Source organism: Eulemur rufifrons, chromosome 8 (assembly GCF_041146395.1).
Source record: "Eulemur rufifrons isolate Redbay chromosome 8, OSU_ERuf_1, whole genome shotgun sequence".
Taxonomy (NCBI): Eukaryota; Metazoa; Chordata; class Mammalia; order Primates; family Lemuridae; genus Eulemur; species Eulemur rufifrons.
This window is the reverse complement of record NC_090990.1, coordinates 2823775-2838428: the sequence shown is the minus strand read 5'-3', so window position 1 is coordinate 2838428 and position 14654 is coordinate 2823775. Positions and strand designations below refer to the sequence as shown.

Genomic DNA, 14654 nt, shown 5'->3' with positions numbered 1-14654 from the left:
TACATGATGGGGACATGGGGCTTCATTCCTACCTCCCTCCACTCCTGTAAGGATTTGATGTTTTCTGCAATAAAAAGTTAAAAGAAAAACAAGCACCTGAGCCCCCACCCCAGACCCACTGCCTCTGACTCTAGGAGTGGGGAGGGGAAGGCTTCATTTTCCTCAGCCCACCTGGTTATTGAGAGCCACTTTCTGAAGGAGGGCCAGGCACTTGCCTCACCGTGGGGTGTGTCTGCCTTCCTCGGCCCCCTAAACTTTGCTGAGACCTCTGTGCTAGTCAGTGGTGTGTGCCCAGGACCTTTCGGCCTGGGTGGGGCCCGTGCTCCTCCTGCCAGAGGGCCAGGCCGGCCCACGTGATGCAAAAGCTTAACGTCCTGGAAATGGGAATCCTTGAGGGTGTTGTCGCAGCCCCGCCCGATTCCTCCTCTCCCGCAAATGGGCCAAATGGGTGGTGGCCCTGACCTGCCTCCCTCTCATTTGCTCATGGGAGAGCCCTGGCTCTGTGACTTCAGGCTGTCTTCAATTCCTTGCATCACCAGTTCCTGTGCTTGCTCCAGAAGCAGAGCAGCTGCTTGCTGCGGTAGGAGGAGGGGAGGGATCAAGGATCACTGCTAAGCTGTCCCAGGTGGACGCAGGCCTCGCCAGGAGCCGGGTGACCAGTTTGGCCCACTCAAGGCAGGATGAAGCTGCTGGCCAGGGCTCTCCGCCTCTGGGAGCTTGGGAGGCAGGTGGCCAGCTGGGAGCGCGTGGGGCCCAGGAGAGGATCCTGCACCTCCGAGAGAGCTGTCCGGCACAGGCCTGACCGCCTGCCCTCCCGACCCTGCAGCACTAGAAGGTAGGATGTCCAGGACTGTTCTGTGTCCACAGAGCTGCTGTTCCCACCCCTGTTGTCTGACTGGTGAGGCTGACTGGATAGCCTGTCCCAGGGTCTTGAGTCACATGATGTGGAGAATTCACTGGAAACTGTTGGGAAGGGACCGTGGGGGCTGGGTGTTGGTGAGCTGTGTGTGTTGCGGGATTGGAAGTGCCCACTTAAGTGTTCATCCTCAGTTGAGCCCTGGCATGTTCTTCCCCCCGGGACCAGTGGAGCCCCCTTGGGCTCTTGGGAGGAGGTGGGTGCCAGGCCTGGCGTTCCTTGGGCTGGGGAAAGCTGGGATCTTTCCAGGCGTGAGGTGGGTTTGGCGATGACGGCGCCTGCCAGCCAACCAGCCAGCAACTGTGCTGGCTCTCACCCAGGCAGCGTCTGCTCCCACGTGTGCCCTGCTTAGACCCCGGGGGAAGGTTGAGCTGTAATTGGAGATCAGAAGGTTGGTGCAGGGCCACAGGGAGTTGTTCTTGCACAATCGGCTGTGTCAATGTCGTGCTGCTTACAAGTGGCTTTCCTGTACTTTATTTCTCCTAAACTCTGCAGAAACTTTGTTGAGTGGGCGTATACTCCCACTTTTGTGCTAGCTGTATTGGGATGTAGTTCACATGCCACACAATTCATCCATTAAAGTGTACGATTCAGTGGGTTCTAGTATGTTCAGAGTTGTGTCACCATCACTTCAGTTCATTTTGAAAGGGAGGGTCTTTTGTTCTCCTGACATGGAGCTCCTGAAACCCCTGGGATCTCTGGAGGGGTCAGTGTCTTGTGTTCTAATGAGATGGCTGGCGGGGCTGGTCTCCAGACAGACCCAGGCATGATTAGAGGGTTGGAATTTTCAGCCGTACCCCTCAACCTCCGGGGAGGGGAGAGAGGCTCACGTTATGCTGATCACCAGTAGCCAGTATTTAATCAGTCCTGCCTGTGTCGTGAGATCTCCCTAAAAACCCCTACTTGGGGAGCTTCCTGGTGAGCATGTCGAGGTGCTGGGAGGTAGCATGCTGGGGAGGGCAAAAGACCTGAATAGACAATTCTCCAAAGATACACAAATGGCCAATAAGCACATGAAAAGATGTTCAATATCCTTACTCATCAGGGAAATGCACATCAAAATGACAATGAGATACCACTTCACACCAAGATGGCTAGAATCAAAAAGACAAATAATAACAGTGCTGGCAAGGGTGAAGAGCACTTGGGGACTCGGGGACTTTGCACTCCCGACCACATCCATCCAGCCGTTCCTGAGTTGTGTCATTTAGAATAACCTGGCTATGGTAAGGCAAGCACTTTCCTCAGTTCTGTGAGCTGTTCCGGCAAGTTATTAAACTTGAGGAGGGGGTTGTGGCCTCTGGGACTTTGGGAGACTGAGCCCTTCACCTGTGGGGTCTGTGCTAACTCTGGAGGTAGGTGTCAGAATGGAATTGTGGGACACCCAGGTTGTGTTGGAGAGTTGCCGAGTGGGGTTACCAAAGACCAGGCAGTTGTTACCAGGATTGTTGTGAGAAAAACAGCTCACCTGAGCATGCAGTTGTCAGGTCATTGTGGCGATGTGGGGCATGTGTGGCATGTATGGCAATTGTGTGGTTCACCTTTTGAGAAAGAGTCAGACTTTTCCGAAATGGCTGCACCATTTCCCATTCCCACCAAGGGTGTAAGAGGGATTCAATTTCTCTTCACCCTTGCCAGCACTGTTATTATTTGTCTTTTTGATTCTAGCCATCTTGGTGTGAAGTGGTATCTCATTGTCATTTTGATGTGCATTTCCCTGATGAGTAAGGATATTGAACATCTTTTTTTTTTTTTTTTTTTTTTTTTGAGACAGAGTCTCACTTTGTTGCCCAGGCTAGACTGAGTGCCGTGGTGTCAGCCTAGCTCACAGCAACCTCAAACTCCTGAGCTCAAGCGATCCTCCTGTCTCAGCCTCCCGAGTAGCTAGGACTACAGGCATGCGCCACCATGCCCGGCTAATTTTTTCTATATATATTTTTAGCTGTCCATATAATTTCTTTCTATTTTTAGTAGAGGTGGGATCTCGCTCTTGCTCAGGCTGGTCTCGAACTCCTGAGCTCAAACGATCCGCCCACCTCGGCCTCCCAGAGTGCTAGGATTACAGGCGTGAGCCACCGCGCCCTGCCTATATTGAACATCTTTTCATGTGCTTATTGGCCATTTGTGTATCTTTGGAGAATTGTCTATTCAGGTCTTTTGCCTATTTTTTAATTGGCTTCTTTGTCTTTCTATTATTGAGTTATAAGAGCTCCTTATATATTCTAGATACAAGTCCCTTCTCAGAAATATTTCTAATAAAATTTTTTTCCAATTTTAAAAAATTATGTTAAAATACACATATAAAATTTACCATCTTAACTATTTTTTTTTTTTTTTTGAGACAAGAGTCTCACCCTGTTGTCACCCTGGCTAGAGTGCAGTGCCATCATCATAGCCCATTGCAACCTCCAACTCCTGGGCTCTAGTAATCCTCCTGCCTCAGCCTCCTGAGTAGCTGGGACTAGAGGCGTGCACCACCAGGCCTGGATAATTTTTAAAAAATGTTTTGTAGAGACACGGTCTTGCTGTGTTGCCCAGGCTGGTCTTGAACTTTTGGCCTCAAACAATCCTCCTGCCTTGGCCTCCTAAACTGGTAGGATTACCAGCGTGAGCCACTGCACCTGGCCCATCTTAACTGTTTTTAAGTGTGCAGTTAGTGGTGTTTAATACATTCATGATATTGTGCAGCCATTGCCACCATCCGTTTCCATATGTCTTTTCATCTTGTAAAACTGAAACTCTGCACCCACTAAACCGCAACTCCCTGTTTCCCCTTTCCTCAGTCCTTGGCAACCACCATTTACTTTAGGTACCTCCTGTAGGTGGAATCATACAGTATTTGTCTTTTTTGTGACTAGCTTATTTTACTTAGCATAATGTCCTCAAGATTCGTCTAAGTTGTGCCATGTGTCAGAATTTTTAAGGCTGAACAATATTCCATTGTATGGATAGATCCCATTTTGCTTATTCACTCATCTGTGGTGGACTCCACATTTTAGCTATTTTGAATAATGCTGCTATGAGCATGGGCATACAAATATCTTTGAGACCCTGTTTTTAATTCTTCTGTGTATATAGCCAGAGATGGAATTGCTTGATCATATGGTAATTCTGTTTTTAATTTTTCAAGGGACTGCCGCACTGTTTTCCACAGCGACTCTTCCATTTTACATTCCTGCTAACAATGTACACGAGTTTCTTTTTTTTTTTTTTGAGACAGAGTCTTGCTCTGTTGCCCGGGCTAGAGTGAGTGCCATGGCATCAGCCTAGCTCACAGCAACCTCAAACTCCTGGGCTCAAGGAATCCTTCTGCTTCAGCCTCCCGAGTAGCTGGGACTACAGGCATGCGCCACCATGCCCGGCTCATTTTTTCTATATATATTTTTAGTTGTCCATATAATTTCTTTCTATTTTTAGTAGAGACGGGTCTCGCTCTTGCTCAGGCTGGTCTCGAACTCCTGACCTCGAGCGATCCACCCGCCTCGGCCTCCCAGAGTGCTAGGATTACAGGCGTGAGCCACCACGCCTGGCCTGCACGAGTTTCGATTTCTCCATATCCATGTCAACACTTGCTGTTTTCTGTTTTTTTGATAGTAGCCATCCTAATGGTTGTGAGGTGGTATCTCTCTGTAGTTTTAATTTGCATTTCCTTAATAGTGATGTTTGCATGTGCTTATCGGTCATCAGGATTAAACAATTAATCACATGAAGTTCTTTGTTCCAGTGCATGGCACACATTAGGAGCTAAATAAACATTACCTATTCCTGCTGTCATCTTGTGAAAGTCATATGAGGTCCTGCGCCATGTTACAGAATCCCCGTTAAAAAACATCTCCTGGCCAGGCACAGTGGCTCGCACCTGTAACACCAGCACTTTGGAAGGCTGAGGTGAAAGGATTGCTTGAGCCCAGGAGTTCGAGGCTTCAGTGAGCTATGATCACACCACTGCACTCCAACCTGGGGAACAGAGCGAGATCCTGTCTCTAAAAAAAAGCAAAAAAAAAAAAATTTGCAGAAATGTCTACTCAAGTCCTTTGCCCATTTTTGAATCAGGTTGGACTTTTTTTAATTGAAAATTATATGTCTTGGCCGGGCGTGGTGGCTCACGCCTGTAATCCTAGCACTCTGGGAGGCCGAGGCGGGTGGATCGCTCAAGGTCAGGAGTTCGAGACCAGCCTGAGCAACAGCGAGACCCCGTCTCTACTAAAAATAGAAAGAAATTATATGGACAACTAAAATATATATAGAAAAAATTAGCCAGGCATGGTGGCGCATGCCTGTAGTCCCAGCTACTCGGGAGGCTGAGGCAGTAGGATCGCTTGAGCCCAGGAGTTTGAGGTTGCTGTGAGCTAGGCTGACGCCATGGCACTCACTCTAGCCCGGGCAACAAAGTGAGACTCTGTCTCAAAAAAAAAAAAAAAAAAAGGCCGGGCGCGGTGGCTCAAGCCTGTAATCCTAGCACTCTGGGAGGCCGAGGCGGGTGGATCGCTCAAGGTCAGGAGTTCGAGACCAGCCTGAGCAACAGCGAGACCCCGTCTCTACTAAAAATAGAAAGACATTATATGGACAACTAAAAATATATATATAGAAAAATTAGCCGGGCATAGTGGCGCATGCCTGTAGTCCCAGCTACTCGGGAGGCTGAGGCAGTAGGATCGCTTGAGCCCAGGAGTTTGAGGTTGCTGTGAACTAGGCTGATGCCACGGTACTCACTCTACCTGGGCAACAAAGTGAGACTCTGTCTCAAAAAAAAAAAAAAAAAAAGAAAATTATATGTCTTGATTAGCTTTTTGTACATATATTCACATCATTAAACATATGTACACGTATTTAGGTGTAGTATATGTTATATGCATAATATATACATGCACATGTGTATAAATATATTTATCTATGTTTATAATTTTCAGTTCATTACTGGTATTCTGCAACTGATGGCTGTAGCTTTTGGTGTGTGAGGAAGTCCCTATGTCCATTCTTTTTTTTTCCACTTTGATTATTTTTAATTGTGCATATTTGTGGGGTACAGTGTGATATTTTGATACATATATACAATGTATTTTTTTTTTTTTTTTTTTAACGCTTCACGAATTTGCGTGTCATCCTTGCGCAGGGGCCATGCTAATCTTCTCTGTATCGTTCCAATTTTAGTATATGTGCTGCCGAAGCGAGCACACAATGTATATTTTTTATTGTTCAGTTTTAGGAGTCCTCTATATATTCTGGATATTAATCCCTTATAAATATATGATTTACAAATATTTCCTCTCATTCTGTGGCTTGCGTTTTTACTCTGTTGATATTGTCTTCTGATGCACAGATTTTTTAATTTTTTTTTTTTTTGGTTGAGACAGAGTCTCACTTTGTTTCCCAGGCTAAAGTGAGTGCCGTGGCGTCAGCTTAGCTCACAGCAACCTCAGACTCCTCAGCTTAAGCGATCCTACTGCCTCAGCCTCCCGAGTAGCTGGGACTACAGGCATGTGCCAGCATGCCTGGCTAATATTTTCTATATAGATTTTTAGTTGTCCATATAATGTCTTTCTATTTTTAGTAGAGACGGGGTCTCGCTCTTGCTCAGGCTGGTCTCGAACTCCTGACCTCGAGCGATCCACCCGCCTCGGCCTCCCAGAGTGCTAGGATTACAGGCGTGAGCCATCGCGCCCGGCCAGATTTTTTAATTTTTATGAAATCCACTTTGTCTGTTTTTTTTCTTTTGCTGCCTGTGCTTTTGGTATCATTTCTAAGAAATCATGGCCAAATCCAATGTTGTGAAGCTTTTGCCTCATGTTTTCTTCTAAGGGTTTTATAGTTTTAGGTCTCACGTTTAGGCCTTTGATCCATTTTGAGTTATTTTTTTGTATATGTTAGGTCAAGGTGCAACTTCATTCTTTTACATATATTATAGATACCCAGTTTGCCCAGCACTGTTTGTTGATAAGACTGTCCTTTCCCCATTGAATGGTCTCTATACCCTGATCTTTTGAGCATATGTATGAGAGTATTTTGGCCTGTCTATTCTGTTCCATTAGTCCATGTGTCTGTCTTTGTACCAGTACCACAGTGTTTTGATCACTGTAGGTTTGTAGTTAAGTTTTAAATCAAGAAGTGTGATACCTACAGCTTTGCTTTTCTTTTTCAAGATTGTTTTGGCAAGGCAGGGCGCAGTGGCTCACACCTGTAATCCTAGCACTCTGGGAGGCTGAGGCGGGAGGATTGCTTGAGCTCAGGAGTTCGAGACCAGCCTGAGCAAGAAGGAGGCTCCATCCCTACAAAAAATAGAAAAATTAGCTCAGTGGGTGCCTGTAGTCCCAGCTACTCAGGAAGCTGAGACGGGAGGATCACTTGAGCCCAGGAATTTGGGGTTGCAGTGAGCTATGACAATGCCTGTGACAATGCCTCTGTCTCCCTAGCCAGGGAGACAGAGCGAGACTCTCTCTCCCTCAAAAAAAAAAAAAAAGATTGTTTTGGCAGTTTCCGATTGATGATTTACAAATATTTTGTCCGATTCACTGGGTTGTCTTTTTACTTTTGATGGTAGCTTTTCAAGAACAAAATTTTTTTAATTTTTATGAAGTCCAATTTATCTTTTTTGTTGATTACTTGTACTTTTGTTGTCAAGAATGTCAAGAAACCATTGCCAAATCCAAAGTGACGAAGATATACTCCTATGTTTTCTTTGAAGAGTTTTATAGTTTTAGCTCTTATATTTAGGTGTTTGACCTATTTTGAGTTAATTGTTATGTCTGATGTGAGGGAGGGGTCTGACTTCATGCTTTTATATGTGGACAGCCCTCTTTTTATAGACACCGAAACAGGTTTTGAGAGGTGGAGTTACTTGCTCCAGGTCACGCAGCTGGTAAGTGGAAGCCACGAACCTCCTGACTCTTCACTTGCTGGTTCTTCCCCCTACGTCACGGCCGTGGCTTCCTTTCTCTGAACTCTCATTTCGGAAGGTTATTTATCTGTGACACAGAGGACGGAAACAGAAAGCCCATGAGCGACAATGAAGCCAGTGCTCCTTCCGTGCAGGGCCTGCTGTGTCCCCTCCGCTCTGCCCGCCCAAGTGTTCTCCTGTGGCTTTACCGTGTCCCATGTCAGGGGCAGGTTCTTGATGTCCAGGCCTCCTGTGGGTCAGGCCCTTGCCACGGCCACGCCAAACAACCCCAAACCCTTCGTGTCCTGCACTGACCCCCTTCAGGCCTCAGGGACAGAGGCTGCAGCAGGCCAGCGTCCAGCAAGCGTCACAGTGACCATCTAAAGCATGTTTAGGACCTGAGAGTTGAAGGCCCAACACATCTGATTGGGCATTAGGGATGTCAGGCAAATCAGAATTTTAATCCAAATTGGGGAGTTGGCTCTCAGACTGGGAGTTGAAATATCTGGCAAAAATAATTGTTTTTGCAAAACTCATTTTTCCACCCTCTTGATGTGTTGTGGAGCAGAGCATCCTGACAGTGTGGAAGAGGGGCCCTGTGCTCTGGAAGGCACAGGAATTGTCCCTTGTTTCACAGACGGGGGAACTGAGGGCATAAGCAGCGAGCCCATGGTTAGCAAAATGGACACTAGAACCTAGTCTCCTGACACCAAGTTCTCCACACCTTGCTGCTTGCCCTGACCCTGGGCAAAGGCTGCTAGAGGGGGTGGGCGCACAGTGAGACAGCAGTAAACCACCAGACAGAACGGGGAGTGTGTTCCAGTTGCCCAGGAAATGTCCTGCTGCTAATAGGACACCTGGCTAGTTTTGGTTTCTGAATGGGTGGGATTAAAAGTCTAAGTATATTATCCCATCGGTTGTAGTTTGTTAGAAACAAAAAATCTAATGTGTAATGTGGTCTCCCAAACTCAGAAGGCTGGTAGCTTCTCTGAGCCTGTAGGTGACTAAGGGAAAGTGAGTCCTTGAGAAGCCATGAGGGCCAGGGCATTGCTGTCGCTGGGTGTGTGCCCATGAGCCCACCCCTAGTCTGGGAAAAGGCCCTGAGGTGCCTGCCCCATTAGACTGGTCTGCTGGGACCAGGAAGGCGCATGGTGTGCATGCTTTGCACTCACCCAAGGAAAGGGGGCTGGGAAATGCATTCGGGTGGAGGGGTCTGGACCCTGTACCCCAGCCTTGCCCGATCCTGGACCAGCACAGCCACCAGCAGGGGCATGCTCGTGATAGAAGCTGCCCCTCCCTCTACCTGTTGACAGTCCCCAGGCTTCCATTTCCAGCCTCTTATTGGGCCAGCTCAATAGTTCACTAGCTCTTGGGCACCCGTGTGCTGCTCTGGCAGAAACAGCTCAAATGGCTGTGGGTGTTGCAGTGGGCGGAGGCATTAGCCTTGTAACTGGTGGCTGTCATTTTCAGTGGATGCCAAACTTTATGTCTTTTTTGTTTCTTTGCTCTTTAATTGCTGTGTTCTCTCAGGTGTAACTTGTCTTTGGAGCTCAGCTTTAACAACTGACTTGCTTGTGATGCTCTGTGATGTGTCAGGAAAGTAGCTCCTGCCTGGGTGATACTCGATGCTTCCTTCTGCTGCGGACCCAGGCAGCCCTCACTGTGTCTTGTGCCTTATAAAAAGCCAGGCTCTTAGAAGTGGTGGCTCTTGAAAGTGGTGACTCTTAAACCAGCCCAAAGTCATTAACTGAAACCTATGACTAGTACTCTTAATTCAGTCATATCCAACTACCATTTTTTTTGCTTGATTTTGCTTTCAGTTGCTTCCATGTACCTACTAAGTTTTTACATGTATTTTTTTGTCTGTTTAATAGAGCTGGATAGAATTAATTGAATGGTGTGTTTAGTTTTGTAAGAAACTGCCAAACTGTCATCCCGAGGTGGCTGTACCACTTTGCATTCCCGCCAGCAGTGAATGAGAGTTCCTGTTGCTCTCCATCCTCACCAGCATTTGGCGTTGTCATTGCTTTGGGTTTAGGTCATAATAATTTGCAGTTTCCTAACAACATAAAATGTTGAGCATCTTTTCACATGTTTATTTGCCACCTGCATATCTTCTTACATGAGGTGTCCGATTTAAGTATGGGGTTTCGCTCTGTCACCCAGGCTAACGTGCAGTGACACAATCACATCTCACTGCAGCCTCAAACTCCCGCACTTGAATGATCCTCCTCCCACTCTGCCTGCTCAGTAACGGGGATTACGGGTGAGTGTTACCTTGTCTGGCTAATTTTTCTTTTTCTTTTTTTGTAGACATGGTCTCGCAATGTTGCCTAGGCTGGTCTTGAACTCCTGGGCTCAAGCGATCCTCCTTCCTCAGCCTCTCAAAGCCCTGGGATTACAGGCCTCAGCCACTGCGCCCATTTGGCCCATTTTTTAATTGAGTTGTTTGTTTTCTTATTGTGGAGTTTTAAGAGTTCTTTGTATATTTTGGATACAAGTCATTTATCAGGTATGTGTTTTGTAAATATTTTCTCCCAGCCTGGAGCTTGTCTCTGCATTATGTTAACAGTGTCTTTCTCGGAGCTGAAGTTTTCATTTCAGTTGGGGGGACTTCAGCCTAGTAATGATCTGGATGAGTAGGGAGGTCCTTTTCAGCAAGTGCCAAACTTGGTTTTTCCTCCTGAATCTTGACTTGGTTGTTTCCTTCAGCTGTCCGAGATCCGGGAGCTCTAATGCAGTTGAAGGGCAGTCTGGAGCAGAGTGTAGGAAGCTCTCAGCTCCGCAGTTCACCCTCCATTTGCAGGTGAAGACACTGGGACCCCTCAGGCATGCTGGGTAGGTGGGGCTCTTAGTGATGCCCTAACTGGAGCTCCCAGGACCATCTGGCCACCTCCCTCCCATGTTTGCTTGGGCTGCAGGATATGTGGGCACAAAGGTAGTGGCTGGAGCCCTTGGGGCCCCTGCTTCCAGCATAGGGACCAAGCCTCAGCCCCTGGGTGGCTTCATTGTACTTGCTGAAGAAATTGGCCGAATTCCAGGAAACTCATCCCAGGTTATGTAACTTCACATATTTAAAGTGTTCAATTTGATCAGTTTTGACATACGTATAGGCATACCTCATTTTATTGTGCTTTGCAGATACTGTGTTTTTTACCAATTGAAGCTTTGTGGCAACCTTGCGTCAAGCAAGCCCATCAACACCATTTTTCCAACATCATGTGCTCACTTTGTGTCTCTGTGGTGCATTTTGGTAATTCTAGCAATAATTCGACCTTTTTCATTGTATCTGTTATTGTGCTCTGTGATCAGTGATCCTTGATGTTACTGATGTAATTGTTTTGGGGTGCCATGAACCGTGCCCATTTAAGATGACAAACTTAATCCATAAATGTTTTGTGTTCTGACTGCTCCACTGACTCATTCCCAGTTTTTCTCTTCCTTGGGCCTTCCTATTCCCTGAGACAAAACAGTATTGAAATTAGGCCAGTTAATAACCCCATGGCCTCTAGCTGTTTAAGTGAAAGGAAGAAGAGTCACACGTCTCTCACTTTAAACCAAAAGCTAGAAATGATTAAGTCTGCTGAGGAAGGCCTGTCTAAAGCTGAGACAGGCCAAAAGCCAGGCCTCTTGTGCCAAACAGTTATCCACATTGTGAATGCAAAGGAAAATGCAAAGTTCTTGAAGAAATTAAAAGTACTACTCCAGCAAACACACAAATGATAAAGTGAAACAGCCTTATAGCTGGTATGGAGAGAAGTTAGTGGTCTGTTCACAGTGTTCCCTTAGGGGAAAGCCTAATCCTGAGCAAAGGCCCTAACTCTCTTCAATTCTTTGAAGGCTGAGAGAGCTGAGGAAGCTGTGGAAGAAGAGTTTGAAGCTAGCAGAGGTTGGTTCATGAGATTTAAGGGAAGAAGCTGTTTCTAGAACATGAAAGTACAAAGTTAAGCAGCAGGTGCTAATGGAGAAGCTACAAGTTATTCGGAAGATGTAGCTAAGATCAATGATGAAGGTGGCCACACTGAACAACAGATTTTCAGTGTAGACAAAGCAGTCTTATGGAAGAAGATACCATCTAGAACTTTCATAGCTAGAGAGAAGTCAGTGCCTGGCTTCAAAGCTACAAAGGACAGATGGACTCTTATTAGGGGCTAATGCAGCTGGTGATGACTTTAAGTTGAAGCCAGTGTCATTTACCATTCTGAAAATCCTAGCTTTGTGGCAACTTTGCGTTGAGCAAGTCCATCAACACCGTTTTTCCATTCTTCTTAAAAATCCGTGCTGCAGGTTTGACGAACTCTTGGAAAGCATTTTCTGCATCCTGCTGGTTGTGGAAATGTTTTCCCTGCAAAAAGTTGTCGAGATGCTTGAAGAAGTGGTGGTCGGTTGGCAAGAGGTCAGGTGAATGTGGCGGAGGAGGCAAAACTTTGTAGCTGAATTCGTTCAACTTTTAAAGCATTGGTTGTGTGACATGCGGTCAGGTGTTGTTGTGGAGGAGAATTGGGCCGTTTCTGTTGACCAATGCTGGCTTCAGGTGTTGTAGTTTTCGGTGTATCTCAGCAATTTGCTGAGCAGACTTCTCAGATGTGATGGTTTCGCCGGGATTCAGAAAGCTGCAGTGGATCAGATTGGCAGCAGGCCACCAAACAGTGACCATGACCTTTTCTTGGGGCAAGTGTGGCTTTGGGAAGTGCTTTGGAGCTTCCTCTCGTCCAGCCACTGAGCTGGTTGTCACTGGTTGTCATCTACAATCCACTTTTCATCGCACGTCACAATCTGATTGAGAAATGATTCGTTGTTGCATGGGAGAAGACGACACTTCAAAGCGATGATTTTTTTGATTTTCGATCAGCTCACGAGGCACCCACTTATCGAGCTTTGTCACCTTTCCAAATTGCTTCAAATGTTGAACAACCGTAGAATGGTCGACCTTGAGTTCTCTAGCAACTTCTCGTGTAGTTCTAAGAGGATCAGCTTCGATGATGGCTCTCAGTTGGTCATTGTCAACTTCTGATGGCTGCCACTCCTCATCTTCAAGGCTCTCGTCTCCTTCGCAAAACTTCTTGAACCACCACTGCACTGCACTGGGCCAAATGCGTTGCTGATGTTGTGAGTTGTCTCTGCTGCTTTATGACCCATTTTGAACTCGAATAAGAAAATCACTTGAATTTGCTTTTTGTATATCATCATTCCATAGTCTAAAATAAATATAAAATAAACAGCAAGTAATAAGTCATCAGCAAAAAAGCATAAAGCTAGAAATTCACATTAAAATGATGTATAACATAACCACATTTATTTAAGAATGTATTCCAATAGCAAACGGCAAATTTTAACAATGCTAAAACCGTGATTACTTTTGCACCAACGTTAATCACTGCAGATGTGGTGGAAACAGCAAGAGAACTAGAATTAGAAGTGGAGCCCGAAGATGGGACTGAACTGCTGCAACCTCATGATCACACTTGAACGGATGAGGAGTTGCTTCTTACGGATGAGCAAAGAAAGTGGTTTCTTGAGATGAAATCGACCGGTCTGGAGATACTGTGAACATTCTGGAAGTGACAAAAAAGGATTTCAGATATTACGTAAACTTAGTCGGTAATGCTGTGTCAGAGTTTGAGAGGATGGACTACAATTTTGAAAGAAGTTCTACTGTGGGTCAGATGCTATCAAACAGCATTGTATGCTTCAGAGAAATCTTTCATGAGAGGAAGAGTGAATTAATGCGGCAAATCTCATTGTTGTCTTATTTTAAGAAATTGCCACAGTCACCCCAGCCTTCAGCCACCACCATGATCAGTCAGCAGTGGCTAAAATAAAGGCAAGACCCTCCACCAGCAAAAAGATTATGACTCACTGAAGGCTCAGATGATCGGTAGCATTTTTTTTTTTTTTTAGCACTAAAGTATTTTTAAATTAAGGTATATACAGTTCCAGACATAATGCTCGTGGACACTATTTAATAGACTGTAACTTTTATATATACTGGGAAACCAAAAAATTAATGTGACTAGCTTTATTGCAATATTCGCTTTATGGAAGATTTTGCAGTGGTTGGAACCAAACCTGCTTGCATAGGCCTGAGAACCTACCACCACAATGAAAATAATGAACATACCCATCACCCGGGAGGGAGGGTTCCTTTGTGCCTCTAATCCCTCCTTCCAGCCTCTCCCCAGGTAACCCCTGATCGGCTTTCTATCACTACTGTTTGCATTTTCTAGAATTTTATAAAAACAGAATTGCACAGTAGTATGTACTCTTTTTGGTCTAGCCTCTTTCACCCAGCGTGATTCTTTTAAGATTCGTTCATGTGGTTGCATGTATCAGTAGTTCATTCCTTTTCATGCTAAGTAGTGGTCCAGTATGTGGATATAGCAGTTTGTTCCCTCTGGTGATAGACATTCAAGTTGTTTCCAGTTTTTGGCTGTCACATGAGAAAATCGCTACGAATATTCATTGACAAGTCTTTGTAAGGGCATATGCTCTTGTTGGTAAATATGAGTAAATATGAGGGGTGCAGTGGTTGTATTTATGCTAGATGGATGTTTAATTGTTTAAGAAACTGCCAAACTCTTCCCAAAGTGGTTGTGCCATTTTATGCTTCCAGCGGCTGTGGATGAGAGTTCCAGTTCCTCCTTGTCAACACTTGGTACGGTCTTTTTAATTTTAGCCATCCTGGGCGGGGCCTGATGGCTCACACCTGTCATCCTAGCACTTTGGGAGGCTGAAGTGGAAGGATCGCTTGAGGCCAGGAGTTTGAGACCAGCCTGAGCAAGAGTGAGACCTCGTTTCTACAAAAAAACCAGAAAAATTAGCCAGGTGCCATGGCGCGCACTTGTAGTCCCAGCTACTCGGGAG

At 45.8% G+C, this 14654-nt stretch overlaps 1 protein-coding gene and 1 non-coding gene across 2 annotated transcripts in view; one reads left to right on the top strand and one right to left on the bottom strand.

Annotated features, from left to right (window-relative positions):
* The window catches only part of ACOT7 (acyl-CoA thioesterase 7), a 102062-nt gene that overhangs the window by 6256 nt on the left and 81152 nt on the right, over window positions 1–14654 (top strand). The gene's annotated exons all lie outside the window — the stretch shown is intronic.
* LOC138391022 (U6 spliceosomal RNA) lies at window positions 5985–6091 on the bottom strand. The gene has a single exon (XR_011234666.1). It is a non-coding gene; the product is annotated as a U6 spliceosomal RNA (small nuclear RNA).